Source organism: Hordeum vulgare, chromosome 4H, assembly GCF_904849725.1.
Source record: "Hordeum vulgare subsp. vulgare chromosome 4H, MorexV3_pseudomolecules_assembly, whole genome shotgun sequence".
Taxonomy (NCBI): domain Eukaryota; kingdom Viridiplantae; phylum Streptophyta; class Magnoliopsida; order Poales; family Poaceae; genus Hordeum; species Hordeum vulgare.
In genome coordinates, this window is record NC_058521.1 from 405,341,267 (window position 1) to 405,351,602 (window position 10,336).

General features: G+C 49.6%; 2 pseudogenes across 1 annotated transcript; both read left to right on the plus strand.

The window, feature by feature from the left end:
- The first annotated feature begins 319 nt into the window (after positions 1 to 319).
- On the plus strand, positions 320 to 2,304 carry LOC123448746 (annotated as a pseudogene). The gene is made up of 4 exons (XR_006631924.1): positions 320 to 655; positions 916 to 1,092; positions 1,206 to 1,370; positions 1,726 to 2,304. The product of XR_006631924.1 is annotated as a thioredoxin-like 1-2, chloroplastic (transcript).
- Positions 2,305 to 4,600: 2,296 nt separating this feature from the next.
- Positions 4,601 to 7,393, plus strand: LOC123450567 (annotated as a pseudogene).
- The last annotated feature ends 2,943 nt before the right edge of the window (positions 7,394 to 10,336 follow it).

Consider the following 10,336-nt stretch of genomic DNA (forward strand, 5'->3'; position numbering starts at 1 on the left):
CTGCCACGAGTACCCGACTGTTTACGCCCAGCTCCCTAACCCACACGTGGCGTCTCCATTCCCTACCCCTACGGGCGCGTGAGCCCCAGTTTATCATCCTTATCCGGTACATATCCGTCCTGCGCACCTGCGAAAAAAAGCGAAGACCAGAAGCTTCTTGCCTACGTGGCGACCATCCGGCGCCCCACCGATACGTCGGACGGCAGGTAGTAGTCGGCGGGCGACATTTTACCAGCAAAAGGGAAGAAAACGCGGCTTTTTTTTACTTCGCGTTGCTTGCTTTTATCCGTGGGCCTCCTTTTTAAAAGGCGCTACTTTTCTTCGCCGCTTCCAATCCCCCTCTTGCATCTCCTCTCCTCTCCTCTCTTGCGTTTCTTCCCTCTCGGCTTCTCCTCCTCCTCTCTCTCTCTCTTGACGGCGAACGGCTATGGCGACGGCGCAGGCGGTGGCCAAGGGGACCGTGGTCTCTCCGTGCGGCACCCGGGCCGCAGGATTTGGAGCCCGGCGGCGGGGCGCCGTGGCGGCCCGCATGTCGCCCTGCGCGCCGGCGGCGGTGCGGATCGGCAGGAAAAGCCCGTTTCTTGGCGCTAGGCTCACGGTCGGTCCCAGGAGATCCAAGCTCGTTCCCCGGAATCTTGTCTCCTCACCGGTGCAGGTAAATTTAATTTTCCGTTCTAGTTTATTCATTTCTTTTGTTGGCTGCAATTTCTTTTGATCGTCGGTGCCCTGTTTTTGTTTTGTTCATAATCGTATATACTCGTATATTTTCCCTGTCGTAACCTATATTCGGCGATATAATAAATCCTATCCGAATCTCATCTGCATGCATAGTTGAACACCTATATTTGACTTTCTGCTATTTTGCAACTAATCTCCAACTATTGCGGTGTGCTGAGCTGGTTTGTTTTGCCGCAGATGAACCTTGCGTTTGCGAAATCCACCAAGTGGTGGGAAAAGGGTCTGAAGCCCAACATGAGGGAGATCGAGTCCGCCCAGGACCTCGTCGACTCGTTGGCTAACGCCGGCGACAGGCTCGTCGTTGTTGACTTCTTCTCCCCTGGCTGCGGCGGCTGCCGTGCCCTCCACCCAAAGGTAAGAATCATGGCTGCGGAAATATTTTTGACATACAGTTCTCGAGTTCCACCGTTGTGTGATGAATTTATTTATTTTGCGTTGTTCTTAAATTATTGTATTTCCCTATGCAGATTTGCCAGTTTGGGGAGCAGAACCCAGATGTGCTGTTCTTGCAAGTGAACTACGAGGAACACAAGTCCATGTGCTACAGCCTCCATGTCCATGTGCTGCCCTTCTTCAGGTTCTACAGGGGAGCCCAGGGCCGCCTCTGCAGCTTCAGCTGTACTAACGCAACCGTAAGATACTAATCTGGTCATGTGCACTTTCAGCCTCCTGTGAATTATAGTAGGGCACGAAAGGAGTCGGAAACAAACAAACTATGTTTTAAGTTCCAAGAGATCCTCCCAAACTTACCTTTCAAGGCTTTGAAATTGGAAGTCCTCCATATAGCGTAACTATGAGCTTGCTTAGTAATACTCTTAAGAAGTTCAGGGATGCGCTTGCCAAGCACAACTATAGCGTAACGGAACTAGTGTAACTATGAGCTTAGTAATACTCTTGAGGATCGAAGATTCTGTACTGAATTTGAAGAAACATCTTATTATACACCATTTGATGATATGCTTACTATGGTGGCAATTTTGTTTTCAGATAAAGAAGTTCAGGGATGCGCTTGCCAAGCATAATCCTGATAGGTGTAGCATTGGTCCAACCAGGGGCCTCGAGGAGTCTGAGCTGCTGGCTTTGGCTGCGAACAAGGACCTGCAGTTCACATACACGAAGCAGCCAGAACCAGTTCCGAGTGGTGATTCCGAGTTCATTGCTCCTGGGAGCCCAAGGCTTCCTCCACCTGCAAAACCATTGGTTCGGCAGGGTTCCGGAGAGAGGACCTTGGTCTCATCAGGAAGATGAGATTGTGATGTGACGACGGTCTAAATGTGATCGCGTCCATCTGTTCTCTGTACAGTTTCTCGATTGTTGTTGGTGTGTACAGGTTGTACTTTCTCATGGTTGTGTAGAGTGCAGGCTTGGTAGATTTTTTACTACTTGTCAAGCCTGCCCGCCTCTCAGCTAGAAGCGTAGAAGTAGAAGCAATACTAGAAGTACCAGCAAGTGTTGTGGGTAATCCTCTGCCAGTAAATTGTATGGTAGCTGTATGGGTTAATCTGAGTGCCAAATCGAATTATCGTGGTTCCGTTGCTCTTTTATCAAATACTCCCTACTTTGGTACGTTCCTCTTGTAATAGTTTTGGTCGTTTGAAAATCTGAAATACAGCGCCAAAATAAGTGTCGTGGTGTTCTTCACTCCTATGTGCGCTCTGCGTTGTCAGGAAACTGTACATATTTCCTTTCTGTTGTTTGAACTATGAAGCTGGACTTATTTTTCTACTAGATGTTGAAGTTGGACTTCTTAATCTGACAGAACGGGAAGGTGCGAAAGAGAGGATTTGAAACTTAACAAACAAGGGACAGACCTTGTGGTTGCTCTGGCTTGAAGTGTAAAAAAGGGCGGTCCTGCCGAGTTACATCAAGTTGTTAAACCATCAATTCTTATGGTACAATGCATAGCTTCAAGATTTTCTTAAGGATTAGATTAGAAAATTTTCTTAAGGATTAGATTAGAAAAGGTAAGTTCGGATAAGGAAGCGGAATTGAAAGATTTTCTTAAGGATTCTTAAGGATTAGATTAGAAAAGGTAAGTTCGGATAAGGAAGCGGAATTGAAAAGTTAGAATGAAAAGTAGAGATGTATATGTATTAAAGTTTTTATTTTTTATTCTTTAATGGGCATTTTTATGATAGCTTGCATTAAAAAAAGTTAATATAAATGTCTTAAATTACTTTTTATTATGGAACATCTGTCTGTATATGTCAGCATTGTATGTATCTTTATACCAATTGGTTGACCATCGCGTGCCCTGTCATATGATTTTTTTGCCATAGATAATAGGGACAAAAAATGATTTTTTGCCATAGGATAATGGGGACAAAAAATGAGGAAGCATGGGGTATGCTACATCATCCAGCATATGCATATGAATTTCCGTTAATTTGTTCTCCTTTCGGATGCATATACCATTGGCCTCCGGTTACTCTTATCAAACGGACAAGGACCATGAGATCTGGCTGGAAGACTTGTGGATTTCCATCCCTCGAGTGTGCATCAATCTTGTCGACTACAACAGGTGTGCCTCTCTTGGCTTCTCGAAAGATTCAGCTCCCTGATAATTGCGATTCTGGAGGCTTCCTCCCGGCTCGTCGAAAACAACGGCATGTCGACGCCAGCTACGTGGCGACGCGCTGGGTTCCAGTTGAAACCTTCATATTCTGGGCGACAAGGCCAGATGGTCTACCTATCTGCTGTAGCAGTCTCCACGTCGCAATACATCGGAACCTGAATTTTGTAGGTTCTGTATAAGCATATTTTCTGGGACGCGGATTAACTAAGCTCGGGGTGGAACGTAAAATCCGATAAAATTTTCAACAAATTGACAATCTGAAACATGGTTAAAGAAGCAGCGGTATCCATAGTCTATTAGGGTTCAAGTTCTGATGTTTGCATTATTTTTAAGTTTATTTCAGATTTCCAGCCATGTGTATTTATTGAGAAGAGACGTTTCAGTCGGCAACGGGACGTCTATATTGACTTCGTAAATCTCAAGATGACATATTGACTCAGTGTTTCGAAGGTGCTCACATGAATAGGGTGTGCGTGTATGTTCATAAAGTTAAGTGTATGCACGTTTATATGAACACTTGCGTCTATATTGTGTTAAAAATAATATTTTTTAGAAATGTGATAAATGTTTTTCTTGAGTATATGTGTTATGTGCATATTGTATATTAGACGGATCTCCTAGTTTTGTATAGTGAGGCCGTGGCCCACCTTATACGTCATATATGCGTGGAATTGCACCTTATCAATACATCATGCAATCTCCCCTAATAATAAAGCACGTAGTGCTTCTGCCGTACGTCCTTGGCTATTTTGCAAAAAAGTCCCTGTATTTCTTGGTATTCAACTCGCAGTCCTTTTGTAAGTGGATGTCTGTGATATCGTTTCAGTTTTACAAAAAAATCCGTTCGTTTCACACTATTCAACCCGCAATCCTCTATCCAGTCGCAGCGAGGACGAGAAGATGAGGGGCGGTGCCCTTGTCGATAACGACGGAGACGGCGGCTAAATCCGCGGTGGGGGACGAGAAGGTAGATGTCGTGGGTGCGTGCTGAGGCAAGGTAGGCCATCCTTGCTGCGCTCGTGTGCATTGATGGAGGGTGGAAGACGGGACAGTCGAACAGGTTCAGGTGGGTACATCGGTTGCTAGCGCCGGCCGCGAGCACGCGGCGCGGCGTGGACTTGCTGGAGACGAGGCGAAGAAGGAGCGCGGAGTAAGGGCGCCTTGGTGCTCGTGGTGGACCAGATCCAGTGAGGGGAGGTGGGATCCGTCACCGCCGCGAATTCCGCCGGCGTTCACCCCGCGCGCGCGTGCTCTGCGCCCCCGTGTTGGCCCCGGCGGACTCCAGGACCTCCGGATCGGAGCCCCACGCGCCTCTCCATGGCGGCCAACACGCTCCAGGCCCAGCTCAACGCGCTCCTCGCCTCCATGTTCGCCACGGTGAGCCCCCTCTCCTGCCTCCCCATCTAGCCGCCGTTTGGAATTGCCGAGGATTGTCCTGCCTCCCCATATAGCCGCCGTTTGGAATTGTCGTGTTCTGGGTTTTGGTTTCGGCTGGCTGACTCTGGGGTTGCGATCTAGGGTATGGTGGACGACCAGTTCCAGCAGCTGCAGTCGCTGGAGGAGGGGGCAGCGCGTCGGGCTTCGTCGCCGAGGTTGCCACCCTCTTCATCGACGACGCCGACCGGATCATCGCCGACATCGCCGCGCTGCTGTCCGTATCCTCTCTCTCTCTCTCTATCTCCCTCTGCTTTTGCCATCTCGGCCGTGGAGCCGCCTCTGATCCTGTCTGCCTTTGCCTTTGCTGCTTGTTCACCGACCAGCCCGCCGTGGACTTCGACAAGGTGGACGCGCACGTGCACCAGCTCAAGGGGAGCAGCTCCAGGTGACCATGCCAAAAATCCTTTCCCCCTCACCCCCACCCACTGCTCATTTTTAACTGTGCGTTTGTTTCTCCATTGCATCGTCGATCTTCGTACGATTCAGATGTGTCCCACCACGGTGTGTTAATTAGAGGAGCTGGGTTTAGTTAGTTTATTTCGCTGCCGCAACGGAATTGTCGGTATTACTGCCAGTAACGGCAATAATCCTGGCTCGGCGAGGAGATATCTGCTGTTTTCCGAGCATTTTTCGGTGTTAATGGTCTGGTATTCTGTGGAACAACCAGTGGTTGTTTTACTGGTTTGCCCGCAGCGTTGATGTTGTTCCTATTTGGGTGTGCTGGTGTGGTGTCCGCGTCACGGGCATTCTGCTTGTGTCTTTTGCGGCGGCTATCGTATATCCATAAGTAGAAAAATCTGAGTTTAGCTGTGTTCCCTGTAACGGAATTTGCGATGTTGTTTCTATTCAGGTGTGTCGGTGCATGCCGCTGTGTCGTTTGTGGTGTCGTGTAGCCATAAATAGAAGAGCTGAGTTTAGTCGCAATTGGTGCAAAGGATTTGTCGGTATTGCGGCCAATGGCAATATCCTGGCCCGGCGAGGAAGTATCTATCGTTTTGTGAACATTTCTGGTGTTGATCATATGTTGTTCTGCGTAACACAGTGCTGGTTTGTCTGCTCTTTCTACGGCATCGATGTTGTTCTATTCGGATATGTCGGTGCAGTGTGTGTATGTCATGGGCATGCAGTTTCTGTCGTTTGCTGCTGTTGTATAGCTATAAGTAGGAGAGCCGAGTTTAGCTATGTTTCGTGCAATGGAACTGTGTACTCCCGCCGATGAATATTTTTTGTCGGTTTGTAAACAGTTCTGGTGTTAATGACCTGCTATTCTACGTAACCGAATGGTGGTTTTTTGGTCTGTCAACGGCATCGTTGTTGTTTCTATTCAAGTGTGTCGGTGCAGTGGGCGTGTTGTTTGTGTCAACTTGCGAACATTTGTGGTACGAATATACTATTTAGCCAATGGCATTAGTGTAGCTTGGCAAGGGAATAACTGTCATTTTCCAGTTTTGCAAAATTCCTGGTATATAATGATCTGCTATTCTACATAACTCCGATGAATGTTTTTTCTGATCTGTCCATGGCACCAATGTTGTTTCTATTTGGATTTGTTGGTGTTGGGTGTCGATGCCATGGGCACACGGTTCACGTCGTTTGCCCCGCCCTATATCCATATGTAGAAGAGCCAAGTTTAGTAGTGTCTTGTGCAACGAAACTATCAGTTTTCTTGCCAATGATTTATGGCCTGGGATCGAAAACTTCATCGTTTTGTGATCATTTATTTGTTGACTTGCTTCCAAGGCTCATAATATTTTGGCATTGCTTATGTGTATCAAGTATCAACATGCTCAGAGTTAAATGATTTTAGAAATTTCTAATTTCCTGATGGGCGCTTGTTTATCATTTTTCAGTGTTGGCGCTCAGAAAGTGAAGCTCGCCTCCATGCACTTCCGTCAGTTCTATGAGGCAAAAAGCAAAGAAGGGTGAGTACTCAGTACCTTACTATATATGCTGCAGAGTAATTATTCTCCACTGTCTGTATTGTTCAAATTCTTCATGTAAACCTGCCAGCTTACTTTGTCTTGTATGGCACTATATTTAGCTCATACCAAGAAATACTCTTAAGAACTGACCTACTTGTTCACTTTGTCTGCAATCATGTGATTTGTAGAACTTGGTTCATTGTCTAAATTCGCCTCCTATAACTCGTTGGTTATGAACTTCTGCTTATAGCATGACTGAATTTTGAGGTGGCTTTAGTTATTCATTTATTTTGTTCCTAGACAGGGGGTTACAATTTCTGAAGCATTTCAGTTCAGTTCGCTTAGCCTTTCCAGAATTTGACGGTGTGTTATGTTCTTATTATTTTAGGTGCTTCATGGCGTTGGCCCTTGTTAGGAGTGAGTTCTATGATGTGCGCAGCAAGTTCCAGACCATGATGCAGGTAGCTCCTTACGGTCCTATGTTGGCCTTTGGCATTCAGCTTCTCACTATGTAGACCATAATCTACAGATTGGTATTGTCTTGATGATTGATCTGCGATTCTTGTTGTGATGCAGCTGGAGCAGCAGATCGAGGCCTGCAGTCCCAAGTAGAGTAGCAGTAAAAACTGAAGCAGAAGGAGCTTAGCTCCATGTGACCCCTGACATGATGGTGGGGGGCAGTGTGTATGTATCCCTTAAACTTGTTTGTAGGCAGTGTAACGGGTGTCGGTGGCTTTGGAGGGCGTGTGTGTGCGGAACCGGACCGACCGATTCCCGCGGTGGAACTCCGGGCTTTTGCGACCCCTTGAAACGGAACGTGTTTGCCCTGTGTCGGATGTACGTGTCAATGCTATACCTGTTTGTGTCGTGCCCGCCCTTAGGCTGCGTGTAAACTCTTATTGGTGAGTTTGGTTTTTGTTCTTGTTGTTGTGGTCTCTGGAAATGCCGGTGCCTCTCCCTTGCGCGAGGGGAAGGCTTGCCGCTCTCTTCAAAACAGCGTCGGAACTGCTTCTGTTGTTGTTGTCTGTTATCATTGTGTTGTGTGTTGTTGGCCGTATCGTTAGAACGTTGTTGCCCCTCCATAAGGGTGAACCATCGATCGTCGGAGAGCGAACCCCTACGCCGGCAAAGTAGAGGGGGAGATGTAAGTGGCACCATCGTTAGACATACGATCCACAAACAATCTCTGATGAGTGAGCCACCACTCAACACGTGGACGGACAGGCAGAGGACTTCGTTGCGGGTTTGTTTTATTTTAGGAAGAAGACGCCATGGCTGGCCACCCACAGGAAGATCCAACTGCACGCATGCGGTGCACGCCGTCTACGAGCTCATCAATGGCACCCTAACCCACCACTTGCTGCCAAAACGATGTCGTGTCTGCCGACACACAACCTCGTGAGCAGCCCAGCCATGTACTTTACTTACTAAGAGTGCTCCATCCATCTCCATCTCCTCCTAACGACACTCATCCTCCTCCTCTCTCCTCGTGACCCACGACAGCTTGGTCTCCCCTTCCCTCCAGATGTGCTCCGCCCGGTCCCGAAGCATTTTCAAACATCATTTTTTTTGTCACAACTTCGACAAATGTGATTTCGTCGGCTTGCAAGGCCAAGTTTTCATAACATCTCCATTCACCCTTGCAGGATATGGTTTGAAAGGTTTGCTTAACACCCCCCTTCCTTCTGCACTTTTTTCTAGCCCGGTGCAACGCACGGGCATTTGTACTATTCCATCATCATGCACGGTATCACTTTTTAGGTTTCAACCCTAGTTTTCGCCTGCCGCCGCCGCGGCCGCGCCCTCCTTGCGCCGCTGCCGCCGCCGCTCCACCCGTCGCCACCGTCGCACCTCCTCCCAATTGCGCCGCCGTTGCTGCTCCACCTGCCGCTGCCGTCGTGCCTCTCTCCAGATTGCGCCGCCGCCGCCTCCTCTTCAGCCACCACCACCGTCGTGCGCCTTCCTAGATTGCGCCATCGCCGACGACATCCGCAACCTCAACATCCATGAGCGGGTTCCTGTCCGTCTTGCCCACACGAACTCCTCCTACTATGCTTGGAAGACCTATTTATCCCTTGTGTTCCGGGAGTACAACCTCCTCGGACACGTGGATGACACCGTCAACTCTAGCCTCGTGCCCATCCATCATGAGTGGTCCGCCATCGACGCCACGCTCATCCGCTCGTTCTTCCTCACCAGCTCGCCCAACCTCTTTCATACGGTCGTACACGATGGTGACGATGACTGCGCCGTCTGGACCAAGCTGAACGAGCTCTTCACCGACAATTGCCTTCAGGGTCGCGTTTTTCTGCAGCAAGAGTTCTTTGGGTGCCACCAGGACAACTCCTCCTCATCACCTCAACAAGGACCTCAGCAACACCGTGTCCAATCTCTCCCTCTTCACCAAGCCCTCCTTCGCCAAGTTCATGCCTATCTTCAGCTGGAGAACGCCGCATGAAGCAGGTGAAGAGCAGGGCCATGCATGTTGCTCTCACCGTCGGCACCACCCGCGATGGTCCTCCTCCACCGCCGGCTGCTTCCCAGCAGCAGCAGCGCCCCGCACCCTCGCCACAACCGTCGCTGTTGCCCCTGCCGCACGCAGCCTACGACACGCCCCCGCCGCCTCCCGCGCCCACCAATGAGCGTCGCCGCGGCAGTCATCAGCAACAGCCGCAGCAGGCGGGTGGAGCCCCTCGTCCACAACAGCACCAACAACAGCCCACCCCGCCCTGGGCCGATGGCGGGGCCGATGGCTACAAGCCCTCGACGGGTTTAGTGCACGCGCACTCGATGTCGTTCCCTTGGGCCCCGACGCCGTCGTTCCCCGTGACACGTCCCCCGGCGCATCAGACGTATTTCACTGCCCCATAGCCATACGTCGGGTACGTTGCTCCACCACCGCTGCTCACCGGCGGCTACAATTACCCCACGACGCCTCCTCCACCGCCAGTCGCGCTGCCTCCCGCACCATGGGACCCATCGCTCCTCGCTGCGCTTCACAACGTGCCTTCACCCAACACCTATACCGGTGGCGGTGATTGGTACATGGACACTAGGGCTACCGCTCACATGTTTGCGGATACTGGTAATCTTACCTCCTTCTCTCCCGTCAACACCACCACCCGTATCACTGTCGGTGACGGCTCCACCCTCCCGATCACTCACATTGGGCACACCTTGTTTCCCTCTACTTCCACGCCATTGTCTTTATCTAACATTCTTGTTTTACCCGACCTCATTAAAAATCTTATTTCTGTTCGCTATCTTGCTCGTGAAAATCCTGTGACTGTTGAGTTTGACAAGTTTGGTTTTTGTGTCAAGGACGCTCGAACCAGGATGGTACTCCACCGGTGTGATAGCCCCGACGAGGATCTCTATTCGGTCCATACAAAGTCCTCCACTACCACAGCTCCAGTCGCTCTCTCCGCCAACGTCGACCTCTCGCACGCTCGTCTGGGTCGTCCCAACCATGTCACTCTCCGTCATATTCTTAGGAGTTTTAGTTTCAGTAGTAATAAGATTGAGGATCATACTTGTCATGTGTGTCGTGTCGGCAAAGACGTTCGCCTTCCGTTTACTGGTTCCACCACCATTGCTTCTTTTCCTTTTCAGTTAATCCATAGTGATGTGTGGACCTCTCCAGTTGCTAGTAATTCGGGCTTCC